Source organism: Crocodylus porosus, unplaced genomic scaffold (assembly GCF_001723895.1).
Source record: "Crocodylus porosus isolate Cpor-Errol unplaced genomic scaffold, CroPor_comp1, whole genome shotgun sequence".
NCBI lineage: Eukaryota > Metazoa > Chordata > Crocodylia > Crocodylidae > Crocodylus > Crocodylus porosus.
The window spans coordinates 66,649,334-66,664,468 of record NW_017728918.1 but is presented as its reverse complement, the minus strand read 5'-3'; the positions used below and the strand labels follow the sequence as shown (position 1 = coordinate 66,664,468).

The window sequence follows — 15,135 nt, the reverse complement described above, 5'->3', positions numbered from 1 at the left end:
CAAACAGAAAACCCAGATCCCTGCTCCTTACCCAAGTGTTCTCCACATGTCTCACTGTGCATTTTTTAGGGAAGCTTTGGACATTTTTACTTAGTTTTGACCCAGGTCCTGTAAAAGCTTATGTATGTACTTAACATGAAGTGCGATCAGTGCTTTGAAACACCATGCAACTTTTCACTACAAAAATTAAGCAGGACAAAGATTTTATTTTTAGTAAGAAATTTAAGAGTGCTTTCAATTAGGCAGAGAGGGATTGAGACATGGATGAATACATCCAATCTAAGTGTACAAATGCTTCTAACCATTTATTTTAGCTGGTAGGATGCCTTAAGTGTTAGGAGAGATTTGGTAAAGGCCAGAAGTCAACCTCCCACATGCTCAAAGTGAAAAAATGAATTCATACTAGAGCTTGATATATATGGGATGGGAAGGGAGGTTGGCTCCACTGACAATTATTCAAGCCCTTGCAAATGAACTTACTGACAGGAAGATTTGCAGAAACAACATTTGTTCTTCTACAGAAGAAGAATCTACAGATAAGAAGGTCCATGCTTTTAAGTCACAAGCATCAATCTTCAGCCACATATAAGGAACATGAACGATTAGAAAGGCACTCCTCCAGAGTACAGAACAGAAGCAAATCTTGTGACCTTTAGGTCCGATCAAACTAGCTCAAGTTGTTGATGTGGAATTCTCATTTTAAAAAATTGTAATAAATGCTCACTCACATCTGCAGGCAGAGTCTGTGCTTGGATCTCTTGTAATCTGTACTGGAAAAAGGTGTCTATTGTTTTCCCCTACCTACCACGAGACTTTGCAGGGGGCTTACAAAGTCCGTGCTGAGGAGTGAATGGTAACTAGGCAGGACTGGAAGTGTAGTGGGCAAGCCAGTTTACAGTCAAAAGCTGCAGTGGCATGAGCCATGTGAAAGCAGGGGCTGTGGCCAGAGCCTGTGCCGATTAGCTGGTCAGCTCAGAGCATCGGTATGCTCCCTCTATGCAATTCACAAGGGAGTCACGGAAGGGACGGAGTTTCACTATTGGGTCCAGTTTGTCTGATGGGGTATAAGAGACCATCAAGGCAGTGCCAGACTTCCAGCATCTCCCTCCTTCTCACTCTAGAATCCTTTCCACCTACGCTTTCAGTTACACAGAAGTTCCTTAATTCCCAGAAAAAAGCATCACTTAAAGCAACATTTCTCAACCCATGGGTCTTGACCCAAAAGTGGGTCACAAGAATATTTCAAAGGATCGCAAGCTGCAGCAGGGCAGAGGGATGGTGAGAAGGCACCTACCCCTTCCAGAGGAGGAAGGGGAGAAAGGGAGAGCTGTGCAGCAGGGCTGGCAGCACCAGGGTCAGTGTCCATGCTCACAGGGGCAGGGCAGCTAGGAGAAGCTGCTCGGGTGGGGCAGGAGGGGCCATGACCAGGCTGCTTGGCGTGGCGCAGTAGCCGCAGCCCAGAGTAGAGGGGTGCCACAGACCTCCCTTCGGCCTGTGTTGGGGCCAGACTTGCTCTGCTGCTGCCCGCATGACCAAGAGCCACTGCAGCTACCACACTCCAACCCAAGCAGGACGGGGGCACCTGGGGGCCCCTTCAGCAGGGCTGAGGGGGACATGAGTCAGGACAGGCCATGGATCTTTGCAAGTGGGTCCCAATAGATCTGTGGCCTGTTCAGCCAGAAAGGCAGTACTGAATCCCTCAGTAAAACTCAAGGCAAATCTAACTGAGACTTCCTCCACTTCAGCTCCTCCGTGGATTTTCCTACAGGAGAGCAATTATACCACCCAATATGTGCATTAAGCAATAATGCCGATTAAATTCAGTTGAAGAAAAAAAGGGAAGAGCCATTCAACTATAAAATTAAAATCACTCCTACACACTGGTGGGCTCTGCAATGGCTGCCTCTTTTAGAAAAGAAGCAAAACAGCAGTGGTAACAGCTCCAAGGTATTAAAAATATGCTAGTGCAGTAAATGGCAGGAGAGATGTTGGGTTGTATTACAAAAGGAATCTAAAAAACAGCAGTGAAGAAAATGTGTTCTTATTCACATTTTTCTTTCCTTTTCTCAACACAAGCAAAGATAAGAGAATCTATGCCCAATCCAAAAGGAGTATAAACTGATTTATTTTAACATCTTGGTTAGTTATTACATATACATATGTTGCTGCAATTGAGGTTGGTCTATGCATCATGGATATGATAGAGTATGAATAATGTAGCTAAATGGTTTTACTGCAAAATTAAATTTAGAGAAGAGTAGCACTATTTTGCTTGAAAGGTAGCTTTATCACATTTTGTTCTTGTGCAGCTATCTTGTACTGAAAAACTTCTTTACTGTTTGAACCCTCAAGGCGTGGAACAGACTCCCCCCAGAGGTGGTGAAAGCACCTACTCCGGACACTTTCAAGAAAATGTGGACACTTATCTTGCTGGGATCCTTGGGCAAGGGGCTGGACCCGATGATATTACAAGGTCCCTTCCAGCACTAATGTCTATGAAATAATGGCAGTTCAGTAACATCTATCGAAGGACTGTAAAAAATAGATTTTGTGATCCGTTTCCCATAAAGATAATGTTAACTCTTTCTCTGGAAACTTTATCATGGTCTACCACATGAAGTTGTTCAGGGTTTTTCTCATTTTAATTTCTTTTATTCTTTTGGACTTCAATCCTTCAGTGTAAAAAAAATGCTACGTGCTATTGGCAGGCTTGCCCATTTTCAAGAGACTTAAGCCACAGAAACGTGGCCTGTGCCTGAGTGACCGTAGCATGAATCGTCACAGGTGTGGGAAGACATTCATGTGTTTAATTAGATGCAATCAAAACACAGCACAAGGCCAAAAAGGAAACACATAAGTAAGAACCATATATCAAATAATCCAAATACTTTAATATACAAGTTCATCTCAAAATAATTAGAAATATAATTTAATGTAGCCAAATATGTTGAAAGTTATGCTGCTATACCAGATGCATTTTTGTTACAATGCTTACATACATTGTAAAAACAAAACCAGCCCTCAGACCACAAACTAAGGTGGAAGAATAACAAACTAGTGTAAAGCAACATTCCCAATGGGAAGGGAAAGGAGATAAAGGAGGTTTCCATTTCCTCCTTTTCCTTTGTCAGGGGCATACATCCCAACTAACTGATACATTCTCCCCCTCACCCGACCCCACAAAATCTAGTTAATCTGGTCCTAAAAATTTCAGTGAAACGACGACATTTAATTAGAATGGATCAGATATCATTCATTAGAATAGAGTATTAAAACCAGCCATCTATAAATACTGGCCATAGGTTGAGGAAGAATTCGAGGACTTCTACACGACACCTGCCAAACTGTCTACAGGATGGTTAACAAGAGAAATTAGCAAAAGAACTGCATGGGACAGCACCTGTGAGAAAACCAAGCTAAAGCAATATAAATCGGCTTCCAAAAAGTGATGCTAAAGCAAAGAATAGTACAATACCCCTCCAAAAAAAAATCATAAACTTCTACTACAATTAAGCAATATAAAAATCTGTAATATCACTTAATACCTGGAGATAGACGTATCAATCCTTAGCTTTGTACACCGAAGCCTAGTCTTCAGCTGGGCTCAGAAAAAAATTTCATCCCAGAGTACAGGGTTGCAGAGACAATCTTTCTTCCAAAGAACAAGTCATCAGAAGGAAATCTAAGGAAAAAAAAAAATGTATGTACACATTTCAATGGACAAACTAGGCAGCTCAGACATGGCAGGCACTGTATCCAACTCAGTGGGAGGGAGGCAAGGCAGGCTAAATCTTCTTGTCAAATCTCCCACCAAAAGACCTAAGCAGGGCAGCAGCACTTAACAGCGGGGTTCCGCAGGGCTCGGTCCTGGGGCCCCCACTGTTCACCATTTTCATCAGTGACTTGGACGAGGGGGGAAAAACACCCTGTTCAAATTCGCAGATGACACTAAGATGTGGGGGGAAGTGGGCACGCCAGAAGGGAGGAGTAGGCTGCAATCAGAGCTAGACAGGTTACAGGGGTGGGCGGATGAGAACAGGATGGGATTCAACACTGACAAGTACAAGGTGCTACACCTCAGGAAGAACCAGCACCATACCTACAGGCTAGGGGACTCCCTTCTCATCAGTGCAGAGGCAGAAAAGGATCTTGGAGTCATTATCGATCCCAAAATGAACATGGGCCGACAGTGTGGAAAAGCAGTCAGGAAGGCCAACCGTACCCTGTCATGCATCCACAGATGCATCTCAAGCTGCAGCACTGGTCAGGCCACAGCTGGAGTATTGTGTCCAGTTCTGGGCGCCGCACTTCGGGAGGGATGTGGACAACATGAAGAGGGTCCAGAGGAAGGCCACTCGCATGACCAGGGGGCAACAGGGCAGGCCCTATGAAGAGAAGCTACAGGACCTGAACCTGTTCAGCCTCCACAAGAGAAGGCTGAGGGGGGATCTAGTGGCCGTTTACAAACTAGTCAGGGAAGACCAGCAGGCATTGGGGGAGTCCCTGTTCCCCCGAGCACCACCAGGAGTGACCAGAAATAACGGTCACAAGCTGACAGAGGGTAGGTTTAGGCTAGATATCAGGAGGCGCTACTTCACAGTCAGGGCGGCTAGGGTCTGGTACCAACTTCCAAGGGAAGTGGTGCTGGCTCCTACCCTGGGGGTCTTTAAGAGGAGGCTGGATGTACACCTTGCTGGGATCATTTGACCCCAGTACTCTTTCCTGCCATGGCAGGGGGTCAGACTTAATGATCTGCTCAGGTCCCTTCTGACCCTACCAACTATGAAACTTCTAAATCACCTTTTAAAAGAGAACATTATCCTATAACAATACATGCCAAAGCTATGGAAACAACGCTATGACATCAAGGTTTGAAAAACCCGAGGAGGAGGAAGAAGAAGGGGGATAGGGACAAGCAGGTCAGAAACATTTGTTGCAGAAGCAGAGATGTGGGTTTTCCAGTGCCCTAAACAGAACATGATCTGATTTAGCATGTTTGTTTACTAAATATAAGTCAAATAAAACTAAAAAAGTAGCCCCATGTTAGTTTTATGTCCCAATAGCCACGAGTATTTGAAGTGGAATATTTAATTAGGAAAAAAATTTAATACAGCACACTTAATGAGGTTTAATGTTATATTCAAACAAATTCAAAGCTTTACATGGAAAGAAATTTTTATTGGAATGCTTGTAAAAACGTAAAGACAATACACAATAGCATGTACTTCCCTTACATTGTTTGTTTAAATTTAAAGGGGGAAAAAAAAAAAAAAAACACAAAAGCACTGAAAACTGTTGACGCACTAATTTTAGCACACCCAAAGAACTGTGTATGATATGCTATGGTTGTCCACTCATCTACTGCAGCAGAGTTTAACTCTCTTCCACTGAGGTCACTGTGGCAGCTCCAGTTTCACTGTCCCGATCTGCAGAATCACTTGCACTACTTATTAGTTCCATTTCAAAATTGGATTGAGGCAAATCTGATTCAGAACTACTTGAACCACATTCTCTTTCACTAAAGGCAGAGATGTGGGGTGGAAAATTTTCCGGTGCTTTATTTTTCCATGGAAAATTTTCCACCCCATAATCTTTGTGCAAAAGCTTGAAGTCCACTCCTACTCACAGGTCTGAAGAAGTGTCATCTACATACACATACATGAAGAGCATGTACAGTTGTGGGGTTTGGGTGCAAGGCAGTTCAGATGAGGAACTGCTGAACTACATCAACACCCTCAGCAGACTCAAAATGCCATCTGGGAAAAAACATTATAAGAAATGGGTTAGGGTTAGCTCGCTCCTTAGCTGCTACTGCGCACCTGGAGGTGAAGCAGCCAGTAGCAAAGTGGGAAGGAAAGGAAACCAAGAAAAAGCTGTCTAAAGTTAGTGGCTTCTGCTTCTATAGATCATGGGCTGGTCATTTCCTTTAACCCACACAGCTGCCAAACCTTATTGCTTTTAAGTTAGGCAACCCATTACAAGCCTTTCCTTGTAAACTGCATGACATAATATCATAAGAACCTCTAGTCTTGCTCCCACCGCTGGCTCTGTCAGACAAGAAAACCCAGTTCCAAGTCAGTCTCTAAATTTACCCCACTGAAATCAAACATGAATGTGATAAAAACAAGCCAGATGTTACCCGTCCCAGCATGTTTCAAGCCCACCTAAAGTCAGTGTCAACAAGGCTATTTACTTTTATTGTTGGAAGTGCCTTCTGCCCTCTCATAGAGAAGAGATCTTTGGTATAAGCAAGCCAATGAAAACTGAAGCATGCAACAGCTTATAACATGAACATATTTTAACCAGAAATATTACAAATTCATACAGTCTATCACATTTTCATTTGGAGCCATAGTACATTTGCTTATACAGAAAAAGATGGCATTTCTCCCACTTCCTTACCAAAGCCTACAATTACTGTGCAAGTAGTAGTCCTCCAAGCTGTTTGGGGTATATACACATTATATGAAAAGTGCCAGATATAAGTATCGGAGAGCTGACACTGAGTAACATGCTGACTGTAAAGCAAAAACATACTTTACAAAATAAGAGGTGTGGAAATGGCAACTCCATCTTTTCGACCTTCATTCTGTCAGGGAAAAGAAGTGTGGCTCTATCCTACTGAAATCAAGAGGCACCTATACATGTGCCAGATGTCTGTTCTAATTAGCATGCACCAGAGCAGGCTTGATTGAGTCTGCTAGAGCATGTTAGTATACGTGCTGCAGCAGCCTCTGCATCACATCTGTTCAGTGTCCCCATGCTTCAAAATGACAGTGGAGACACTCAAACTAAAGCTCATCAAGCGAGCTTTTGTTTGAGTGCATCTGCCACCATTTTGAAGCAAGGGATGCTGAATACATGTGACAGTGAGGATGCTTTAATTAGAGCCACTCTTGAAGTTGCTCTAATTAAAAAGTGCCCTCCCCAGAGCACATGGATAGATGCCCAAGGAAGCCAAGTTCTTTACAGTCTCCCCAGTCTGAAGAAAACATTGCAGAGTCATTATTAGCATATTGTGTTTTTCCACCCAACCCCCAGTGCAAATAAATTAGGGACCTACCTAAATTGCAGCAGAAGTGCATTGCACAGTGGCTCCTTTCATCCTGCCACCTAACCCTCCCCCCAGCCAATTGGCAGAAGGGGCCCTCGTAGCTCCAGCAGTTGCTGATCAGCAAAGGCAATACCATACAATATATTTATTGTATGATCAAATGGTTGGTTACATACAACACTAAACTTCATTTTACCGTAAAGGTGCTGAAGGGTTTCCTCAGAGCTTGCAAGCTCAGTCAGGGTGCTTGCACTCTTGGGACAAGGATCTGCAGCAGGCCGCACACGCAGAACGCACGCATGTGATCGGGCAGCTGGAACTCCAGGGCAGGAAACCTGGGGGGAAACAGGGAAGACTAGCTGGGCAGAGGGGAGCTGAAGCTGTGCTGAGAAGGGCCGCTACCAGGACAATTGCTTCAGAGAGGACGACTGGCAGAAGAATTGTGACCGAGAGAGCTGCTACTGAGGCTGAAGGAGCCACCAGCTAATGAGTACCCAGGCTTCCCTGGTATACTTTACAAAAAGCAGCAGGGGTTGTGTAAACGGGTTCCCCTCCCCACTCTTAAGACCCCTCGGTGCAGGGAGTCACTCAGGGACAAGGGTTGCTAGAGGCAGTTTTCTGGGACAGTTAGAGAAAGCAGCAGGGAATCGTGGCTGTGCAGGAGCTCCAGCAGAGAGCTCAAAGTACAGCCAGGTGCCAAACACGGGAGCTGCCTTGGGAAGCGTCTGGGGAATGGTGCGATTGATTGCAGGCACCCAGGAAAGACTGGACAAAGGAAGAAGCCCCCTCTTCTGAAGCACAGCAAGCACCATTCCCCAGGCTCCACTGCACCATGGGCTGCTTTGCTGCAGGCAGAGCAATTTTGTGGAGACCTGGCTGATCAAGTGTATATACCTGTTATAAGTTGCCTGAGTGTTAAAGTTGAAAACGTAATTGGTTTTGCTCTAGGATAAGTATTTGCTTTATCTGCTGGTATAGATTATTATTGAGCTTATTGAAAATATTTTGTTATTTATGGGATGTCGAATTTGTCACTCAGTTATTATTGTAAATAATAAATTATTGTAAATAGTTATTTAGTGTGTGGTCTAATGCGGGGGGGACCACAGGAGAGCACTCCAATGAGTGGTGATTAACCCAGACATATTGGTACCCCAGGATCACAAAAAATGTGGACATGGCTGGGGGTAGAGCCACTGCCCGGGTTAAATTTCTTTTGTTTGTTTTTTTTAACCAGCTAATCCTATATTGCAACAAGAGCTAAGAAGAATGCCTATAATGGAACGTGCTGGGAAGTTTAAATTATGAAACACTTCAGTTGCATATGATTTTGTCAAATTAACTGTTCAGGCTAAAGTTTTCCATCCCGGGTATCCACATCAGGATAACTTTTTCTGAAAATTTTCAGCAGAAGCATCTCAGAAAATGGTTCTTCCCAAGAAAAAAAAAAATTAGGGCAGTAATTCTCAAACAGGGTCCTGCAACACCCATGGGTGCCTTCAGATCCTGTCAAGGGAACCACAGGATTGCATACAATGTTAGGTGTACACACAGAAGTTTTAACATGGTGTTAAAACCATTCTGGCCTGTTATGATGTTTGAGTTCTTTGCAACAGAAAAAATAGTTCTACTGTTTTTCCATGGTCAAAAATTAAGAGCTGGTAATTTCCAAGGGGTGCCTTGAGTCTAATGAGGAACACACTGAATTTTAAAAGGTTAAAAGGTCCAGTGAGAACAACAGAGTAGGGAGAAATATACTGCTTTTCGCCCATGTTATAAAATAATTTTTACAACTCTTTCATTGAGACCCTCTAACAACATCATGCTTTGGAGGAAAAACTGTGCGTGTGAAAGGGCCTTAAAATGTAGGGTTGGTCCTTTTGTTGTTCCAATGGAAAACCATACCCAAATTTTCCAGAGTTAATCCCACCCCCCACCAACCAACAAGTCTGCACAGGCTCAGTAAAGACGTTAGAGATTTTACACAATATAGCTGTTCAATTCCATCTGGACTGAACATGCTCTAGCCCAGGTATACAGAAGCTGCAAAAGGACCTGCAATTTCTGCATCTGGATGCTGGCAGTTGCTACAGAGCCAGAGAAAAGGGGGAAAAGGAAGGGGTGGCAGAAATAGAGCACAGAAAACTCTCTCCTGTGATCTCAGTGTTCGTGTACTGGTGCCAAAGCAACGTGAAAGAGAACAGTCTGACAAAAGTGCAGGTGACAAGCCAGGGCTGGACCTGCAATAAGAAGCAACAGACAGCAAGTAGAGTAAAGGAGTTTTGGGGTGGGAAACTAGAAGTGAAAATTCACAGATATGGGGAGAAAGGAAAAGAGAAAAATGAGAATTTGGTAGGGGGAACTGAAACTGACTGAACAAGAAAAATGGGACTGGAACCCAAGGCCACATGTACATGAAAAGACTGAGACTAGCGCCTAGTTCTGTCTTGTGGTGCCCAGCCAGGGCAGGAGTCACTTGCAGACTAGACCAAAAAAAACAACAACAAAAAAACAAAAAAACAAAAAAAAACCAACCAGAAATCAGCAGTAGGATGGGCAAGAAAGTTGAAATAAGGTATCTGGGAGGACAGTGACACAGGGTGAGGGGACTGGGACTCTGAGCAAGGAAGGCAGCCTACAAAGCACAGATGAAGCTTACTAAGTGAGATGGGCTGGGTTGAAAATCTCATCACCGAGGCTGAGGGCTTACTGAAATTAAGGAATGAGGAGCTGGAGAAACATACCCAGGACCTAGATAGGTTGGAGAACACAGACTGTATTACAAGAGAACAAGGGCTACAGGTCTGAGACTACTAGAAGACATTCTCCTCCAAAACCTAAAAATTGAACACGTGACTCCTCAAGTCTCACCGTTCCTCTGCTGTCCAACAAATACCTGTGGTATGTGCCCCAATCCCTAGGGCTTCCACACACCCCACTCCAACTGTCTCCCACTGCTTTTGTCAGTTCAGATAGCAGAGGTCTATGATGCCACTTACTGGATTTTCTATTTTTAGTTCACTTAAAACCCCAGGGAAACTCACCTAACAACTGTAACCTCCACATTCTTTTGCCATAGCCAAGCTCAGAAGTTAGGTAATGCCGAAGTTAACAGTCTCAACCTTCGCAATACACCACAACCCCAAATGCTGGATGGCGATAGCAGCAGGAAGCTTGCACACAGCAGCCACTGGCACCATCCAGCACTCTACACTGCCACCGCATGCCGCTTCCCCATATGAACCCCTGGGAAGATTGTGACCCCCTTTTAAAGTTGCTCATGACCCCACAGTTTGAGAACCCCTGCCTTATGCATTTCTAATTCAACACCACTTCTTGAGATGCACACCAACAAGTTCATCCAAACTGACAAGAGATCAGCATAGAAGGCTTCCAGGAATGGAAGCAATCCCAGTACATTTGAGCTCAAAGGCCAACTTGAACTCTTAGTATTTACCGTGTCTCTTTGTCCAGAGGACAGTTGTCTATAAAAATCCCTGATGAGTCTCATGTGCCTTCTCTCACATACTGTTTGGGAGAAACAAACTCAGATGCCAGACTGTAGGTATATCGTACTGGGAGAAGAGGAAGAAGACAGGAATCAATTATATGAAGAACAACGAGCCTGTCCTTTAATCTCCACATCAGTGGGCATGCACTGCTCCAAATGCATTCAGAGATTGCAGCTCAAGACCTGTTAAATTACTTCCGAGAAGCGTTCAAATTAAGGTAGCTTGGCAAAGTGGACTTTGCCTTCTTTTATCAGCTGAAGAAAGCTGCTTGCGTTTCTTGTGAGTCTTCAGGCCTGTCAATTTATTTCCGATTTCTGGGTAGGAGGAAAGATTTCTCCTCCCCTCCTTCAGTATAGTCTCATTGATTAACTTATCTGCAAACTGAGCTTAATGATGTAACTTTAATCCAATTCTGCAACTTCAGGTGATTTCGAGTAGCTGTAGTGGAAGAGATCTGAGGATTTTAAGACATGCCATAATGACAAAACGATGGGTATTATCAGCTAAGAAACTATCAAAGAGAACTCGGACTGAGTGGTAGAGATGAAAGGACTACTCCTTTTATGCCCAAAAGGCCATACAGCATCTAAATAGGACAAAATGTGTTTGTGTTGAAGAGATTTTACACATGTACAACCCTCAAATCACTAGAATACAATATACTAGAAGGGGTAGCCCACAGACAAGAAAACACACAAGAAAGCCTAATGCTGAAAGCAATCAGAAAGAGAGAACTAAGGCCAAGAAGAAAACTGTTATAGGGTACTTCAAATACCACATAAATTGGCTATCACATGGACAAGACTTAGGAAAGCAGGTTTCTAAATGATTGCTTCTGGGGTAACTCACCCCAGAGACACTATAGCTCCAAAGTGTGACCACTACAATTGAAGCAAAAAGTCTTCATTAACCAGGAATGCAAAAGAAAATGGGAAATGCAAACACTGAAATTTTAAAAGGGAACTAAAACCCCATAAAAAACAGGCAATACAGTAATTCTAATTCTTTGTTTAGTTCAGCAGGGATCATACCACAGCTGTGTCACAGAAGGTAGAAACACTCCAAGAGGAGGAAGATAAAGAGAAAACACCATATTTAAATGACAAGTTATAAAATTGTGATGTACAAGTTTGTATACAACACAAACTCAATGGGTGCGTCTACATGAAACGAGTTACTGTGAAGCAGCATAGTTTACTTCAGTAATCACGACTAAATTTGCTACCTGGAAATGCAAGTAGCAAATTTACTTGTGATTGCTAACTGCACGGCAGCGTTCGTGTAGATGCCTGACTGGAAGCAAATCTGCTCAGCCAGCCAGCCACCAGGATGTGGAAGATTGCTCCCTACCCCTGGGAGCTGCCTGCTGTTGGGATGGGCTCTGCCACTGGAGCCCGGGAGAGGAATATGTCCCCTTGGCCAGGCAGCAGGGAGCTCCAAGCCCTGCCCTCCTCTCCCCCCAGCAAGATCATGATTGGGGTGCGGGGGGCTGGGAGGCAGGGATCTCCCAGCGCCAGCCCCATGGTCTTGGAGCTCAGGCTGGGAAATGAAGATATCCCTGCTGGTGGGGGCTAGAGCACTTGTTCCCCACGCAGCTCCATGAGGATGGCGCTGCGGGGGGGAACAGGCTGGGGAGCTGAACTGAACTCTGCAGCCTGTTCCCCACACAGCTCCATGCTCACAGAGCTGAGCAGGGAACAAGCTCCCCAGTCTGTTCCCCACCCAGCTCCACAATTGCAAAGCTGAGCAGGGAACAAGCTCTCTAGCCCCCACCCTGCTACTGCAGAGCAGGGGCTGGGAACTGTCCCAGTTAGGTGAGAGTCCCAGCCCTATGCCCTGATCAGGCAATCAAGGTGCAAGGCTTGGAAAGAGCTGCAAGGGTAGGGCAGGTATCAGCCACCCCCCCCAAATCCGCTTGTAGGGAATCTAATAACAAGCCCCTGGCTGGGCAGGGAATCCCCACTCAGCTAGGAGCTCACTACTGATAGCTGCCCCATCAGCCGATCAGGGCATGGGGCTGGGACCTGCCCCACCCAGGCACCTATTTCAAAGTCCCCAGCCCCAATCAGGGAGAGGGCTAAGGGTTATTGTCGCCAGCCCAGCAGCGAGCAATGTCCCAGCCTTGGCCAGGAAACAGCCGTCTCCTGGCCCAGTGCTCCCTGCCAGACCCTGGGCTAGCACTCAGGGCGAGCCTAGAGTTCCCCATGGTGGCAGCAGGGGCCTGTTGCAGGGCCCCATAAAGTGAGAGCAGTTTGCTGCCATTAACAAATCTGCTCCCGCTTCCCTACACATGTAGACACCTGCCCAGGAATATTTATTCACAAGTACACTGCTCCCAGATCTAATGCATGTGTAGATGCACTCAATGACATAGAAGGGCCTTCCATGCCTATGCTCTTCTTTTAATACAAGAGAGGACCTGTTATTTGACAACAAACAAACAAACAAAATCAATTAAACAATGCTATAACCAGATCCTACTGAAGTTCCTTTTTCTGTTCCTGCACTTCAGAGACCTTGGCAGACAGAATGAACTTTGGCCTATCCTTTAAAAAAAAAAAAAAAAGAAAAGTGAGAAAAATTGAACCAAATTAAAAAAGGTAGGGGAGAAAGCAATATGACTAAGAAAGAAATTTTAAAGGTAGATACAAAAAAATCCAAATACATGAAGCTTTCAGAAATGTTGGGGGGTGAGGAAAGAAGAGAAACCCATGCTTTGATCACCTGTCCAGTCAGAAAATATGGCACTTCCATGGTACAGAAGAAAACAGCTCCTCTACTTGTGGGACTGTTGGAACACTACAGCTTCTCCTGTCTTTGCTTTATGATAAAGAAGTTGTTGCCACCACAAACAGACTGAAAACTGGAATTGAGACTATGCAAAACACAACCAGGGGCAGATTAATATTAATTTCCTAAATTTTTTAGGGGCCCTATGGGCCAGACAGAATGGCCTGGCAGGCCATTTTCCCACCCCTGCTCTAACATCTAGGTCAGCAGTGATAGGAAGATTCCCCTCTTCAAGCTCTTTGGCCAACTCCCCAGTGTCCCCCAGTGGCCCACAGGTTCCAGCCACACCTTGTTCCCATCCTCTGGTGGAAGGGGTGGTGTGCAACACCCCTTTCAGGAAATTCTAGATCTACCCATGCATTCTGGGCATCCTTGAAGTCTTGGAAAGTAAAGTGATGGGGCTGAAACATTTAAGCTACTCATTTGTATTTGAACCAAAGCCTAGAGCACTCGTGGATATCGTTTGGCCATGTTCATTGTAGAATACCTACATTCTAGCATCCCTGCACTGGAAGGTCACAACCTAGCCCCAACATGTCTAAATGCCTGAGTTTCAGTGCAGGAAGTCAGTCAGGTGTTAAATTTCTCACATTTCTAATAAGTTAAATAGCAGAATGTGCACACAACTTTTTAAAAAAGGATTAAAAAGAATGGAATGGTAGCTACAAAATTAGCCCTAGGATTAGTATACATGAATAAATTATCTGTCTTTTTTTAAATACATTTCGTGAAAAGATCAGATACTCACTGAAACAGAATAGCTTTTTAAAAAAAAAAAAGAAAAGAAAAAAGAAAATTGGTTTGGGATGTTTCTGCAATAAGACTGCAAGTAATTTAACCAATTTTCTAGTTTTTCTATCTTCTGCTGAAATACTTCCCTCCAGCCCTGCTAGAAGATAACAGTATTTGTTACATACTCCCTGACAAAAAAAATTCATCTAAGGTTGAACGGTGCAACTAAGACACTAAAGCATGACTCGCCTGGCACACATTTGCAGTCTCATCCTCAATCTCTACCGTTTCCCAGCACAACCAAATACTATACAAAAAAAGCTAACAAAAGACTTCACTATATACTCTATGGAGTTTGAACTGTAAGACTGGATCCAAAATAAATCTGCCTTTCTTTTCTTCCATTTCTATTTATTGTAGTCTGAGAAGAATATACTATAGAAGCAAAGTTGGATTAAAGTCATACTGTTTGATGGATGGGAATAAATTAGTTGGCCAAACTGTAAAAATCTTGAAGCATCATCAGCTGCACCAGGGTACTGAACAGCTACACCCGGTACCATCTGCCTGGCAACAACCAGAAGTCACTGATGCCCCAGGCACCTGGCATCATTGTTACACCTTTGAATCTCAGTCTTTTACCTCAACACAATACTTAATGAAAGGCACGCTATTCAATTGTCTTGATTATTATAAAATCTTACAATTTTTGGCAGGCTTTTTTTTAAAAGCCAGACTCTCTCAAGTCTTCACAATTTTTTGTCCTTACCTCAAGTAGTGATACTACCCATTTTGAGCAAGAATGAAATCAGACCCCTAAATCAAGATACAGTAGCTGCTATTTTCCTAGTAGCCTGAAGTGTGATGCTGCCTGTGGTAAACATGCCTGTTCCCTAGGATCTACGATTTGAGGAAATTTTGAAAGAGACAAGGAGGGAAAGAGAGGTAAGAGGGAGGCTAATGACTAATCTATACATGGCATGAATCAGCACAAGTATAGAGCAGGAGTGTTAGTTAACCTTACTACCTACAGGCCAGATCCAGCCT

At 44.0% G+C, this 15,135-nt stretch overlaps 1 protein-coding gene across 2 annotated transcripts in view; it reads right to left on the bottom strand.

Annotated features, from left to right (window-relative positions):
- MRAP2 (melanocortin 2 receptor accessory protein 2) overlaps positions 1-15,135 on the bottom strand; it is a 44,492-nt gene that overhangs the window by 26,884 nt on the left and 2,473 nt on the right. The window contains exon 2 of one of the 2 annotated variants that reach the window (XM_019537688.1): positions 3,546-3,682. The exons of the other annotated variant lie outside the window; for it this stretch is intronic. The gene's annotated coding sequence lies outside the window, so the exon portion shown is untranslated. The remainder of the gene's footprint in view (positions 1-3,545; positions 3,683-15,135) is intronic. 2 annotated transcript variants of the gene reach the window in all.